This window comes from Prionailurus viverrinus, chromosome C1 (assembly GCF_022837055.1).
Source record: "Prionailurus viverrinus isolate Anna chromosome C1, UM_Priviv_1.0, whole genome shotgun sequence".
Lineage (NCBI taxonomy): Eukaryota > Metazoa > Chordata > Mammalia > Carnivora > Felidae > Prionailurus > Prionailurus viverrinus.
Window position 1 is genome coordinate 139,964,197 of NC_062568.1, and position 15,014 is coordinate 139,979,210.

Below are 15,014 nucleotides of genomic sequence, written 5' to 3' on the forward strand. Positions count from 1 at the left end.
AGTTTGCACACAGAAGATTACATCTCAACCATGCGTTCTGCACCAGCCAGGCACGCTGCTTCCCATTCTGCTGTTGGGCTTGCTTTTTGGAGACATTCATGCTTTTGTTATTTCATGGAGATACTTAATCAAATACAGAGAGACAGAGAGACAGAGACAGAGAGGGAGAGAGAGAGGAATTCAGGGAACACATTAGACTCTAGCAGTTTCCACCCTTTATGTTGGAAGCCCAACATTGATTAGCCTCTCCCTACCAGCATGGACTCCTTACTTTATAATATTTAGTCCACTGAACAGTCTGTATTTTAAAGACACGATGAATTTACTTTCTCATTTTTATTCATGAGACATGCATTAACACAAAGTGATCTTTTCAGAACAGGATAACCATACTACTGATAGAATTATATCCAAAAGCAAAAAAACAAAAACAACAACAACAACAAAAAACAAAACAAGCAAACAAAAACAAGACCAGAGCTTGTAATCTGTTCATTTCACTAATAGTGTCCTGCTCTGTGCCAGGCAGCATACATGTAGCCTTGGTATGAGCAATGTAGACCATCTCCATTAGAATTTGAGATGTAATAAAGAAACTCATAGATCTTGGGGACTCTAGAGCCCCTGGCTGGGAACCTGAGTGCTGGAACCGTGTGACTGTTCAGGTGTTCAAGACTCCTAGACCACTGCTGATGAGAAGACTGTAGGTGTGGACATGAAGAAAAAAGATGGCTTCAGGTAAAAGCCTCAAGCCAGACACTGGTAGCACATAAAAGAAAATCAATTTTTGTCTCAAATGGTGCCTCAAAATTATTTTAAAAGAAATAAGAGTAGTTAGTGCTTTAATAGCACTTACTGTGAATCCGCTATTGCTGTGAGCAATTTACATGTATTAACAGATTTTAATAAGCATTAAATGGCATTCTAATAAGGCACAGAGAAGTGACGCGGTGGGCCTGAGGTCACACAGCTAATTAGTGCCAGGACCAAAATTTGAAGTGATGCAATCTGGTTGTTAACCTAGTGGTTAAGTTTGCACATATAAGATCATTATCATACGTGGTCTAATAGAGAAAAAACATCGGAATCCCACTAAACTCAGCAGTTCTAACCTGTTTACACACTAAGAACCTCTTTTCCTTTTCCTTTTCCTTTTCCTTTTCCTTCTCCTTCTCCTTCTCCTCCTCCTCCTCCTCCTCCTCCTCCTCCTCCTTTCCCTCCTCCTCCTTCTTTCCTTTCCTTTCCTTTCCTTTTTTCCCTTCCCTTTCCTTCTTTCTTTGCTTTTCTTTCCCCACATGGACTCCTGTGCTTTGAAAGATATTGTCTACTGCCTCATGAAAAGAGGGAGAGCTCAAAATGAAATGAATTTAAAAATAAATATGTCATGTAGAATTTTGGAAGGGTGTATGTCAGAAAATTACATTAATGGTAATACAGAGCTAGAGTACCAGCCTGGCATGTGACTCTTGATCTCAGGACTCAGTTCAAGCCCCACATTGGGCATAGAGCCTACTTAAAAAAAGTAGTACAGAGCTAAAATTGTCCCCAAATTTATGAATCCAGTTAAGTTGAACTCTGAAGTCACCTTGGAGTCTGATAGATTAGATGAAATTCCCTGTTAAAACCAATAGTAAAGTTTCTCAACCTTTTTCCCCACTCAACAATGGTTCTCTAAAGCAATACCTTTCAGGGGCACCTGGGTGGCTCAGTTGGTTGAGCATCCGACTTCAGCTCAGGTCATGGTCTCGTGGTTCATGAGTTTGAGCCCTGCATCAGGCTCTCTGCTGTCAGCACAGAGCCCGCTTTGGATCCTCTGTCCCACCTCTCTGTCTCTGTCTCTCCCCCACTTGTGCTCTCTGCTCTCTCAAAAAATAAGTAAAACATTAAAAAATATAAAGCAACAATTTTCAGAAGTTTTGGGGTAGACAACTTGGAATACCCATTGGTAGTGTATTAGAATCTCTAGGGGAATATGCTGAATTTGAAGAAAACCTCCAAGTGATTCTGAAATGTCTACAACTGTACGTGGGGGTGAAGTTGTTTCCTACATCCTGCTGCACGGCACTCAGAGCCCAGTGGAGAGTGACCGAACTCCACTCACCAGACAGTTATCAGCTATCCTTCCTCTCCATCTAGCCCGTGCAGAGTCCTGCATGTGAATACCGATCAAGTGACCCGACCCAAATTATAGCCCTAAAAATGCATGCAGCAGCACTTCCAGAGCCTGCATGGAGCGGTGGTGAAGAATTAGGCTGAGAACAAATGGCAGTTGGGCGCTGGCATGACTGACTGCACGAGTGCTCAGTTCCCAGGGCCTCCCTGGGCTGCAGCTTCCTCACCTGTCAAACATGCACACGTTTGACCCAAACTTGTCTACAATCCAGTCTCCACCCTAGATGTGGTTGACTCGGAAATAACAGAACACCAGGGCCTAAGATAAAATATAATAACATTTGCCAGGTCTGGTGCTTCAGATGCGTAGTCCCTGACAATAAAGCAAATTCTCTAACCTGCTATTTGAGGCCTTGGGAATGTCATCACCTTCTTCTTCTGGTCTTTCTGTCTTGCTCTTCAAATGATTCTAGCTGTTCTTTTACTATTAGAACTCCCCTTAGACCTTAACACATTAAAAAACATACACTGTTTTCCCCTTTGCTAGAAGTCTATTTTTGATTTTCTAGAACTCCGTAATCACCATCTTTCAAAATCTCATCCAAATTTCATGGCATAGTCAAATGTTACCTTCTTTAGATCTTTAGACTAGATTGGATTAGACTTCTGGACAGAAGGGACTCACTCTTCCAGTTTTTTCCTTCTCTTTCTCTCATACGAATGTAGGTTGTAATGCCTGATAGTAAATTAAAGTTCAGGTTTCTAAACCCCAGCACTCTGTATTTGGGGCCAGATGTTCCTTCACTATGGGTGCCTGTCCTCTGTATTGTAGGATATTTGGTGCAGCCTACACCTCCTGACCTCTACTCTCCAGAAGCCAGTAGCACCCTTCCACCAAAATTTTCTCTGGAAATTGCCAAAACTTACCTCCCCCGGGGGTAAAATTGCACTCAGGTAAGAGCCACTGGTCTAGATACTTGTGTATATATCCTTGCTTCTCTTCCCCCACAGGATTTAGCTCAGTACCTGCTAACATAAATATTTATAGAAGAATAAATTAATAAATCATTGTTGAATAATTATTTGTATAATGAATGGATTTCTGTCACATCATTGCAATCCAGCTATCTGCTCTGTTAGGTCTCGAGTCAAAAGAAGAGGCAAACATTTGTGGTGGTGGTCAGCTGGAAAGGCTGCTTGGCAGGACTGAGATTTACCTAAAGTTTCTCTTAAACTTGTACTCTGATTACCTCTCTTCTAAGGAATAAGAAGCTTGAAATTGTCCTATAGTTTTCCATCTGATTGATACTAACACTTTCCTCTTTTCTAATTGTCCATCCATGTAGTGGAAGAAAATTGTCCCTTTTTTCAAGAGACAGTGCTTTTGTGTTTATTATGCTAGCCGGGTCTGAGAACCCTCTCAGGGAATAACAGCAGTGGTGCAGGGGAAAAGCAGAGGGGTAAAGGCTGTCACTTGAGAATCAGAGATTTAGAAGAAAGTCCAGGCCTGGAGTGACTGTATTTGCTAATGCAAATTCACTAGTCTCCATGTAGGTTGCTAGGATATGGTAAAGTGCTTCAAAGTAGGACTCGTTCTTGGATGAGTGGATATTTGGGCTTAAAAAAAATAAATTAGGGAGCTGACATGGGAAAGGTTTGGGGTAGAGAGTGATTGAACAATGCGTGGGTGTTGAGGCCCAGTGAGTCTCTTCCATGGTCAGAGCTCATGGGGTGGAGGTCCTTGGGAAGGTAAAGTTCTCTCTCAAAAAGGCAATAGCATTTCGGGCACTTGCCAGCAACTGGAACCAAGAGCAGAGTCAGGAGGGAGCAAAAGCTGACAGGGTGTATGTCCGTATCTCTGATGGGCTATCAACTTTCAAAACGCCAGCTGGTTGAGTCTGCTTTTGTTTTGGATTATTTTCACTCTTCTGTTAGCAAAACTAATTGAAAGCTGACTTAGAAGTCTACCCAGCAAGACTGATGCCTGTTCTAAACCCATTGCCTCCTTTCTTTTCAGCTTAAAGCTCAGTCACTATTAGTTTCTTCCACTGCTTCTCTCAACTAAGAATTTTATGAGTTGGTCCTGGGAATCATTTAATATTCTTCTATATTCATAATATAACAACAACACAATAACAGTAACAGTAATTACCCCATCAAAGCTACAGGTAAAGATTTCGGAGCACTTACTATGTGCAGGTATCACGCAAAGCCTTTGCACATGTTGTTAATAACCCTCCCCATGATAGCCCTGTGAGCCATTACTCTTCTTTTGAAGATAAGGGAGCTGGGGCTTAAATAGTTTAATACAGCAACACAGTTGATAATTGGGTAGGTCTCGCATTTGAATCCAAATCTGTCTGGTTCTAGAAACTGTGTTCACAACCAGGAGATTATACTTTCCTTCATTGTTCCTAACATAGAACTTTTGATAGGAAATTATTCCAGTAAAGGTGGAATAGCAATAACGGACAGGTACCCAGCCAGTATGTCAGAATCATGCTACTGAGGCCTCCCTGATGCTGTCCTATTCTCTCTGTCAGTCGGGAACATACACTGCAGACAGGAGTAGACGTTCCATAGGTGCCTATGGACTTCATCATGGGTCCTGAAGTTCATGTGTTAATGCTTTGAGATTTGACAAGCAAATGAGTCAGTAGAGCGCAACAAACCTGGTCTGTTGTATTTGTTCTTTGTTTCAGTTTCAGATATTGTTATTAGTTGTGCAAAAGTGAAAAATAAATGTCATTGGTGTTTTGAGGTTGACTGACTTCTGGGAAAGATAAGAGAGACCTTTAAAGAATTTAAATCCTACCTGAATAGATGGTTAGGAGTAGCAGCTCCCATAAACTATGCCTGTCTCAAGCCTGACCTTTGTCCCAGTCTCAGAATCAAAGTCCATGGAGCCTCTCTTTGGTTCCTACTTTGAATCTGCCCAGGTCAATAGCCAGTAAAAGGAAATTGTGCTGAATTATCACAATTTTTATTTGTGCTGACTTATTGGAAATCAGGCAAGACAGATGAGTTGCAGTATCTACACACTTGATTACCCCCTTCCCCAATTTTTCTGTGGTTTCATTTTGGATCTCTTTGCTACAGCATTTTAGCTCCAACTTTGGGCACTGAATCATGCTCCAGTGTCCCATCAAGCATCTCGGTAATGTGATAAATTCATCCAAAGTCTCACAGTGCCATCCTGCACGTGACAAATGCAATAACACGTCAGGCTCAGAATGATACCCATATTAGGCAGATACTCCCTCTGCTGACAGCAGGTGTTTCTGCTTTATCTGAAAATAATTCACTGAATAGATAATTGGTGAATCCCCAGTGGGAACAAAACTTGATTCTGTCTGAGCATAGGTTACCAAGTGTACCACCATAAAATAATTGATTTTGTGATATATTAAGTGGGGACGTACTCAAGACTACTGAACTTTTCACTTAGGGCCTGGGGCTGAAGTTGAACTAGGCTCCCAAAGGTGAAGAACCCATGCATGACACGGGCAGGGCTTCACACTCCGACAGCCAATTTAACTTTCATTTTCTTTATTAATCTAATATGTTCTACCTTTCACCAGGACGTGATGTGCAGGGAGTTTCATTAAAACGGTTGAGTTGTTATTGGAGATAATCACGGAAGGAATGTATCACAAAAGTCAAGAAAGTCTGAATCATTTTTCATGCTGTTGTTTTAGAGAAGAGGTTTCGGATGCTGATAGGGAAGTTACTCTAGCTATAGGGCGAATTTAATTGCGTTTTAGAAACTTCTTTTAATCCTATAATAACAAAAAAATTAAATCAGTGCTGACATTTTTTGTTGCCAGAAGAAGGTAGTAAAAGGGTAAAGAAATAATTGTTAGTTCTGAGAATATAATTAGCAACTTTAATGCTTTAATCTAAAAAATGAATATTTTGAGCCTAGGTGAATGATTAAAGAAAAGATATTGAAAGTCTTTGAAATTTCTGTGTTTGTTTTTAATTGTGAGTTATGATCACTATAATTAGCTCTTTAGTACATTTATAATGTAAACAAATATAAATTTCTACAAGTTCAGGGGTATTTCAGGGCAGATAAGATTGGCATCCTGACCTCTGGCTCTGCGCATTAAGCCTTTCTTATAATGTTTGGCAGAAGTTTATTCTTTGCTTCGGGGGGAGGAAAGGAGGTTAAAGAAATGAGGATCAAACAATGGGAGACTAGAGTCAAGATTGGGCTATATTTGGAAATTTATTCCAAAGGGGTGATAAGGTTGTTCCCATGAGTAGCCTGGGCTCCCCTCTGGCCCATCAAGGGAGGGCCGTGCTTCCGCTGCCCCTGTCCCTTTGGATGGAGCCTCAGGTTGGGTCTAAGTTAGAAGCACTGGATGAAGGGCCAGGTTACAGATAAAAGAAAGCTCTCTGATGCTGAGCCTCTTCGAATGTACAACCTGACTATCCTGCTCTACCTCTTTCCTGCTCCACCTTGACAGAACCACGAAACCTCATTACTATGCACTAGAAAAGGGAAAAGGAAAAAAAAAACCCAGAGGGATCTGGGGAATGAACTTTTTGGGGGTCTTATTTCTCTCAGAGGTGCACATTAAAATTCTCTCTTTCATTCATTAATGTGAATACAAGCTGCCTGAGAAAATAGCTGGTGGGACCTCCCTTAATGAATAGTGGGGCTTTTCTATGCTCTAGAGGCTTAAAATTGGGTTTCATCCCACTGAGGATTTTTTTTTTCCTTCTCCTTCTGTCTTCTTAACACCACATGTTTGGTTAGATTTCTAGGACTCACCGAGGCTGTGACCTGCCACATCTAGTTCTAATCGCTCATATGATTAGATCGGGCCACCCACAGACAGGCAGGAGGGGGCTGGTGTCAGAGACTCCCAGAAGTTCAGGTATCTTTCCAACATTATTTGAAAGTTTCTACTCTGTCAATCATGTGCAATCAAACTTGTTCTTGTGAAGTTCCTTATACTGCTTGGTTTAGAATAGGCCAGGTATGGATATAAAAATCTTTACTCTCTTGCTTTCAGGGCTTTTACTTTGGTTTGAAATGGAATTAACCCTTTTTTGGAACTTCATGGCTTAGTTTCTTTAGAATTTTCACTTCAACTTACTTAATTTTCTCCTGTATCTTCCAGAGGGGCTCAGCTACTGCATCCCACTGTATTTGGGATGTATTGGGACAACTCCAACAGATGTCCTCCAAATCATTCATCTGGGGCATTTTCTGGAGTTACATTGTCAGTTCTCCTCCTAAGTACATCTCTAAGTTTCCTAAGGAAACATCATGTGTTTTCTACTTGTCTCTGTCTCTGGGGTCAACAAATAGTGGGTGCTCAATTAATGTTTTCATGACAATCATTGGCAGAAAGCTATGTCTTCATCAATTTGCTCCTCACTCTCATCATAGGGAAACTTAGGATGGCCAAGAGCCCTTGGTCATAATTCCAGATCCTTACCCCAATTTGTCTGGACTTGGTAGGGAAAATGGCGATGGAGAGAGCTTATGTAAGCTAGAGAAGATTGTGGTAGCAAGAGAAATGCTGAGATGTATCTTTCTCCCTGTGCAATTCAAGAATGAGGTGACAATGTGACAGCAAGTTACAGAGGAGCTCGTGGGTCAGCCCCAAGAAGGTGCCATAATACCTCACACCGGGAACCACAGAGACACTCCGCAGTGAACGGTCACTCCATCCCATGCCATTTGAGAAACACGAAGCTGTTTTTCTGATGGGAAAAGTATTTGGAAGTCTAGTTAAGATGTTGTTTGCTTTAGTTTCTCTTTGATAATTATTTTAACTCGTGGTATTTAATTTACTTTTATTGCACCCTGTACATTTTAAACACAAACAAATAAAACCAGTGTATCATATTATTTAGAGCAAGATTAATTAGGAAGCATTTATAGAGAAAGGTAAAATGATGTTTAAGTTTAGTAAAAGAGGGACATAAGTGAAAAATGCTTAAGAGCAATGATACAGTTACCTAAAGCTCCAGAAACAGCTCTGGATCACTCACTATTCATTTGCTTAATGTTTACTGAGTGCCAGGTATTATGCTAACACAGTTTTATCTTTTTTATTGTTTAATATTGTAAAGCTACTCTCTCTATATTATAAACCAATGGAATTTATGGTCTCATAGACCGTCCAGTGTATTGGACCACTTAAAAATTCTGTGGCATATTTTATAATCATGATAATCTGGACTTCATATTGTTGATAGAGCTACTTTGTCAATAATTGTCTACCAGTTTGCCAGTAGGCTTCCAAAGAGGCCAGATAACTTTTCTCAGTGGAACCCAAGGAGAATTTGGTGGTTAGAAGGTCAGGATAAAATTCTTTTGAAAACATTATCTACCAAAAGCCTACCTTCAGCATCATGGGCTCTATTTTGTATCTTAAGGAAATACTTGACTGCTTAATATTTAGCGCATATGGTATAAGAAGTTACTATCGTACAGCCAAAGTGAGCAAACTAATAAAGGAAAGGCGGTGCTTCCTTTGCAGGATCAGATCTGTTACCCATTATTTTGTTCTGCTGCTGAAGGAGAAAAATAAGTCTTGGATATTACAGCTGTCACTGTGACATCTGTTGTTCCAGGATCCGTGACTGCTTCAGTCACCACCTGACCCAGATCATCACCATAACATTCTGTCCACTATTAAACTGTGAAAGGCCCTCGCCCTCCAGGTGGTACTTCAAGGTTGACATACCAAGGTGTTCGTCTCTGTCCCCCCCGAATGCCTCTCAGCTGAAAAATACAGCCTCACTTTGTGTAGAATTGATGGCAAACCAAGTCTCCCAGGGTTCAAGGGGAGCAGCGGAGAGCAAGAGTTCTTGAGGCGTAGCCCGGTTCTGTGCTTAATCACTTGTCACTACTACTGGAGGGCCTCAGAGCATTCAGAGGTGTCGCTTGTTTTTTCTTTGTTGTCGGTTCCCCTTTTCTCTTGAACAGATGAGTCCAGCTCTTCAAACAACAATAACAAAGCTGCATACACAGCCAGGCTCACAAAATGGATAAGTAAGGGGCTATGAGTCCTCCCTAACACATAAAGAATATTTTACTTTTAGAAAGTTCCTCTAAATAGAGCCCCACTTCTGGTTGTATGTGTTTGGTTCAAATAATTAATGACTTAAAAGAAAAGCAACTGTTAATTTAGATGCAAACTTGACACATCGCAAAAAGTATATCACGTGAGTTACCAAAATCAGGCGTGCACGTACATTTACAGGAATGTAATAAATATGTAAAGTAAGGCACATCTCTGCTGTAAAGAGCTTTCCTTCCACGAGCTTATTCACTTACTCGTTCATTTATCCATTCTTTCATTTGGAACCTATTTATTGAGACTCCACAAAGGCACTGTGCTGGCAACTAGGGTACAGCAGCATTAGAAAGAGATACATTATCTGTTCTCGTGAAGTTGAGCATGACAAGAAAAAGCAGGGTTCACATCTGTATTTGTGATACAGATTTCTCTTATGTGTTGAAAGGCAGAAAAACCTAACCTCTCCCAGCCACAGGCTATTTGAGAGTCAGCAAGAAGCGGTTTACTTTCGTTAGACAATGAAGGCACCAGATGATCTAAATCACAGAAGAAAACACAAGAGCCACAAGCTGCTCCTCACATGCTATATGTCAATTTCCTTTCCTTCCATTTCCCTACAATTTCTAGCACTAATTCTGCTGCTACTAGTTAAGTGTATATGATCTTAAAGCACTTAACTTCTTTTAACCTTCTCTCACATGTAAGATTCCTTTAGTTGATGTCTAAGATTTTTAAATTTTTTTTAAAGTTTATTTATTGTGAGAAAGAGAGCGTGAGCAGGGAAGGGGCAGAGAGAGAGAGGGAGAGAGAATCCCAAGCAGGCTCTGTGCCTTCAGCACAGAGCCCAACAGGGAGCTTGATCCCATGAACCCTAAATTCATGACCTGAGCTGAAATCAAGAGTCTGACACTCAACTGACTGAGCCACCCAGACATCCCTAAGATTTTTTTTTAACCTGGAAAATAGGCTATTCCCTTTCAGACAAGCTGAATTCTTAAATTCACTGTCTTCATAGTGCCTCAGGACATTGGCAGCCTAAGCATTGTGTTTGAGCAGGCAGGATGGGAAAATCCAGGATCCCCACTGCCTAAGCAGCCTCTGTGTCCTGGGTCCTCTGCTCACCTGGAGAGCACCTGGAGTCTGAGTCTGAACAAAGGCACCTTATCCAGACCTGGTAATATTTACCCAGCTCAGAACACGGCAGAAGGCTTGGCAAGGAAGAAGCTTGGGACTACACATTATAGCATTTGCTGTTGCTTTAGTTGCTTTATAGGTTTGCATTTGTGGTGCTAGATCTTTTCTTTTCTTTTTGCTATTGACACAGTGCCTGAAGATTTAAGTAGTTGCTCCCAGGTTAAATGTTCTCATCTTGTATGATGGCTATACTGGTTTATAATGGCAGGTACCCAGACCTGGGTAACTGACAGAGGAAGAATGCACTAAAACTTAAACCTCATATTTTATTATTTCTCTGTAACAAAAATTAGCTTAAGTATCTATTTAAGCAGTCACCATCAATTATTGTATAACAACTGAAAGGACAATAAAATGTTGGATAAAATTGAAAAGTCAATATAGGCACCTAAGAACTCTTAAATACTCTTCCTACTGAACCTAAATTTTAGACCTCTGCTTTAGTTATTCTTGGCAAAGAATTGCATGCATTTTCTCTTACAAACAGCTAGTATTCTGGGGCCTATGCTGGGCATATCAAGCACTTCGAGAAATAGGGTATCAAAGGCTCTATTTAGACTAATGGCTTCTGAAGTAGCATAACTATGAACACAACATGAGGTTGGTGGCATGACAGAATATTTTAGAATCTAGAATATTTTTTAGGATTTTTGTTTTCTGAGAATAGAAATTTGGGAATGAGATGCTCAAAAGTCCATTTGCCCACTGGCTGAACGAGTCCTCTACCTCATCGTTCCTTCTCAGAAACTTTCAGGCTCTCTAACTCTATAATGATAGGAAAACACATTCATTTACACTGACAAGGATTTTAAAGATGGTGTTAGTGGCCTATCAAGGGTCTTTTCTAGGAAAACAATTACCAAAGTATTTTTTATGCCCTTGTGATGCGGGGTGGGGTGGGGATGGTGAGAAAAAGGAAGAAACAGGTTTGTGGAATTTAGTATATTTTTTAAAGTTTGTACTTAAAAGCGAAACCCAGGACACCTGACTGGCTCAGTTGCCTAAGCATCCGACTTCGGCTCAGGTCATGATCTCACAGTTCGTGGGTTCGAGCCCCGTGTCAGGCTCTGTGCTGATAGCTTGGCGCCTGGAGCCTGCTTCAGATTCTGTGTCTCCCTCTCTCTCTGCCCTTCCCCTGCTTGTGCGTTCGCGCTCTCTCTCTCTCTCTCTCTCTCTCAAATAAACATTAAAAATTAAAAAAAAACAAAACAAAACTAAGCCCTGAGCTCTTGACTATCTCAGAGTAAAGAAAGTGTTACGTTACTTACTCATGGTGGCAGTCTGTCAGATTGAACATGTAACAGGAGGATAAGGGGAGTATTGGCACATCGAAAAATGGATTCAGTTCAGGGCGAGCATGGGGTTTGAGACTTCCTTGAAAGAGCAAGGCAGAGATGGGTGGGGGTGGAACCTGGTGTCCTGCCTCAGTAAAAACCCCAGCTGTAGAATGGGGATGGTTTTCTTCAGGATTCTCTTGTTAGGAGCCGCTTTACCCTCTGGTGGTTTGCACGTGCGGGTTGGCACTCTTGTGAACATACATGAAGAAAACAGCCATCTTCACAGATGAGGACGTTATGTTCCCAGAGTAAACATTGGGAAGTATCAGGTTCATGTCACTGAAACCACAAGGGTCTGTTGTTACATGATAGGTACCTGGGTTTACTCAGAACTTGTAGGACATATGAGTTTTAAAGCAGATGCCGTTGGTAGGAAGAGGATAGCATTGATATACACCAAAGCTAACAGAGGAAAGGATAGAATCAGATAAACTCTTTAGAGAATTGGAAATTCTTGAGTCGAGGGCTACGCTGCCTGATACAGTAGCCATTATTACGGTAGTGACTATTGGGCATTTGAGATGTGGCTGGTACAAATCGAGATGTGCTTTCAGTGTAAAATGCAAAATGGGCTTCGAAGACTTAGCATGATGAATAATATAAAGTGTCTCGTTAATAAATTTTTGTACTGATTACATATGAAAATAACAAGGGTGTGGATAAGTTGGGCTAAATAACATTATTAGAATTGATATCACCTGTTTCTTGTTAAGTTTTTTTTTTATATAGCCAGTGGGAAATTTAAAATTACCCATGTGACTTGTGTTTGTGGTACACACTATATTTCTGTTGGGCATCAGTGGCCTAGAGGCTGTTCCCATGAGCAAGCTGAGTGTATATGAATGTGGGGGAACCCGGGATGGATACTTGTGTTAAGGGAGTTAAAAACCCATGTTTTTGAAATAAGTCCTATAGGATATTAGTTTACGTATCTTCTGATTATGCAGATCTGGCTATGCCATGGATCAAGTAGTGTATCATATCCTAAACCTGAATAACACTATTCAACAAAATCTCATCTACATATCGGCTTGGGATAGAAGCATCATCCACCTACCAACAAGAAGGAAGAGAAGGAAGGAGTGTAAGGAAACAGTGTTAAAGTTGGGGAACAAAAGCAATTCATTCAATACCTAAAAGTGCTTTTCAGCAGCTCCCACAATTAGAGAAATTCCAGAAACAATTAAAGGATTTGGAAGTCCCCAAGGATTCACTATAAGAAAGCCTATTGTCTTATAGAAACCCTCAGGAGAATCAAAGAAATGTGTTGCTTTAATGGGACTTTGCTGTTCTAGGTAATTTTCAACATGCTGAGCATTTCTTCCCCATCTTACTCCAGAAGAGTTCTGTATGAATGGGTCTCCGAAGAGAAAATGTTTTGTTTCCTTATGAAGCCACTCGAAGACTCCTCCAGCTTAACCCCTCCTGAAATGAAGGACGCCTTCTCAGAAGACTGTTCTATCACTCGAGCCCTCATTGCTCACTGCGCCCGAGATGTTTTTCAATCCCAGTGTAATTATCTCCATGATGGAGGAGGCTCCAGATGCATTTATTTGCCCCTCTCTGTGACTGGAAAATGTATTCCATATTCAGTTAAACTCAGTAATTAAAATGGCCTAATCTGCATTCACTTTGTAACCACAGGCTGAAACTCCCCCTCCCTCAACCCCAGAGGTGGGAGGGCTGCTACTCTCAAACCCACCACGAAGAGCTCTGATTGGCCAGTGTGTAGTTAGAACAGGTGAAATAATCTAATCTGGAATATTGCTCTCCTCACCTTTTTTAATAAACATTTTGCCTCACCACAGACCTTAATATAACAGCAGTAAAGGCAAGAGAGGAAATTGGAAACATGGCCAGGAGTGTGCCTTATGGTTCATAACAGCACCAAATTGTGACTGTTTATTAAAACTAACACCCTTTTGTGAGGGTGTGGATCAAAATATCCAGTGGTTTCTCTTCTTTGATATTTCCTTTTTTTTTTTTTTTTATAGCACTCAGTTTAAGTTTCAGTTTTAGGGTTTAATTAAGTTTCTAAAATTGTTTCTGACTAAAACATTGACATAAAAAAGCAACTTGTCCGTAATTTGGCTCCATCAAATATTACCATCATTTATTTCAGTCAGTGGGAGACGTGTGTGGATGGATTACCTCTTGGGCCACCAGGACAAGAAAGAGTTAAGGCAGGTGAAGGAAGGGAGGAGTGAGGAGGCCAGAGAACTGCCTCACAAAACACAATTAAGGGCCTTTCCCAGGCCTGGGGCGCTTGGTGCTGCCAGGGGAAGGGAGCTCAGAGCACAATGTTCTCCTTGTCCACATACCTCCCTTTTGTTTCAGCAGCACTTTGGATCCCACACACGCGAAAGTTTGAATTTCCTGTTGGCTCTGAGGTGAGATTTATAACATTTATTAAGGTTACTATTCATTGTGAATTTACTGGGCAATAAGCCTAAGAGCTTTTAGGGGTTTAATTGCCTGTGTTTACAGGGGTTGCAAAGCTCCCCACAGTTCACTGACAGTCAGGTTGGCCCAATGTGGACTTCTCAGAGCCTCCAGGGTGCATGTCCTAGTCCAAGGAGAGGGTCCAGGGAAGAGCTAAAGGAAGGGCTCAAAAGGACACAGTTATCTTGGAGCATGAGATTGGTTTTCTGCTCTGGCTATTTTGGTTCACTTTTCTCTGGCTCCTCTACCTCATTGTGGCCATGTTGGAAGACATTTGAATTTTCCATTTTTTTCCAGGAAGAAAATAAATAATTTGAAATAGTGGGGTTGGGGGAGAGGGAAGGACGGTATGGAAATAGGGGAAGTGAATACACGGTACAGACATAACATGGGCTAACTAGACATGTTCACTGTCCCGTTCACGACAGTCCTGGCAGGCAGAGACCGTCCTTCCCACTTTACAAATAAGGAAATTGAGGCTGAGAGAAATGAAATAATTTGCCACAGTTGAAACTAATAGTAAACAGAAGAGGTGAGATTTGAACTCCATTTTGCTGTGGCTTCCCAGTCCCCACGCGGAGCCCTCCGTACTCCACTGACGCCTCTTTTACAGCTGGCTGATGTTCATTTAACCTAAGCAATCAGTTCCCCTATGTCATCAGGCCATTGGAAAGTAGAAGGTTAAAATGTTTTGTTTTTTTAAGACCTTGGGTTTGCTTTGTTGCAGAAAGAGAAGTTGTCCACAATGGTCTCATCCCTTGGCCTCGTCAGAGCCTTCAAGGATGGAATGGGCAAAAGCGAAATAAAGCACATTGAACAGTGGTGGGGGCTACACAGGAAAAATGGGCAGATGTTGGTCAGTCCCCGAGAGCGAAAGCTACTC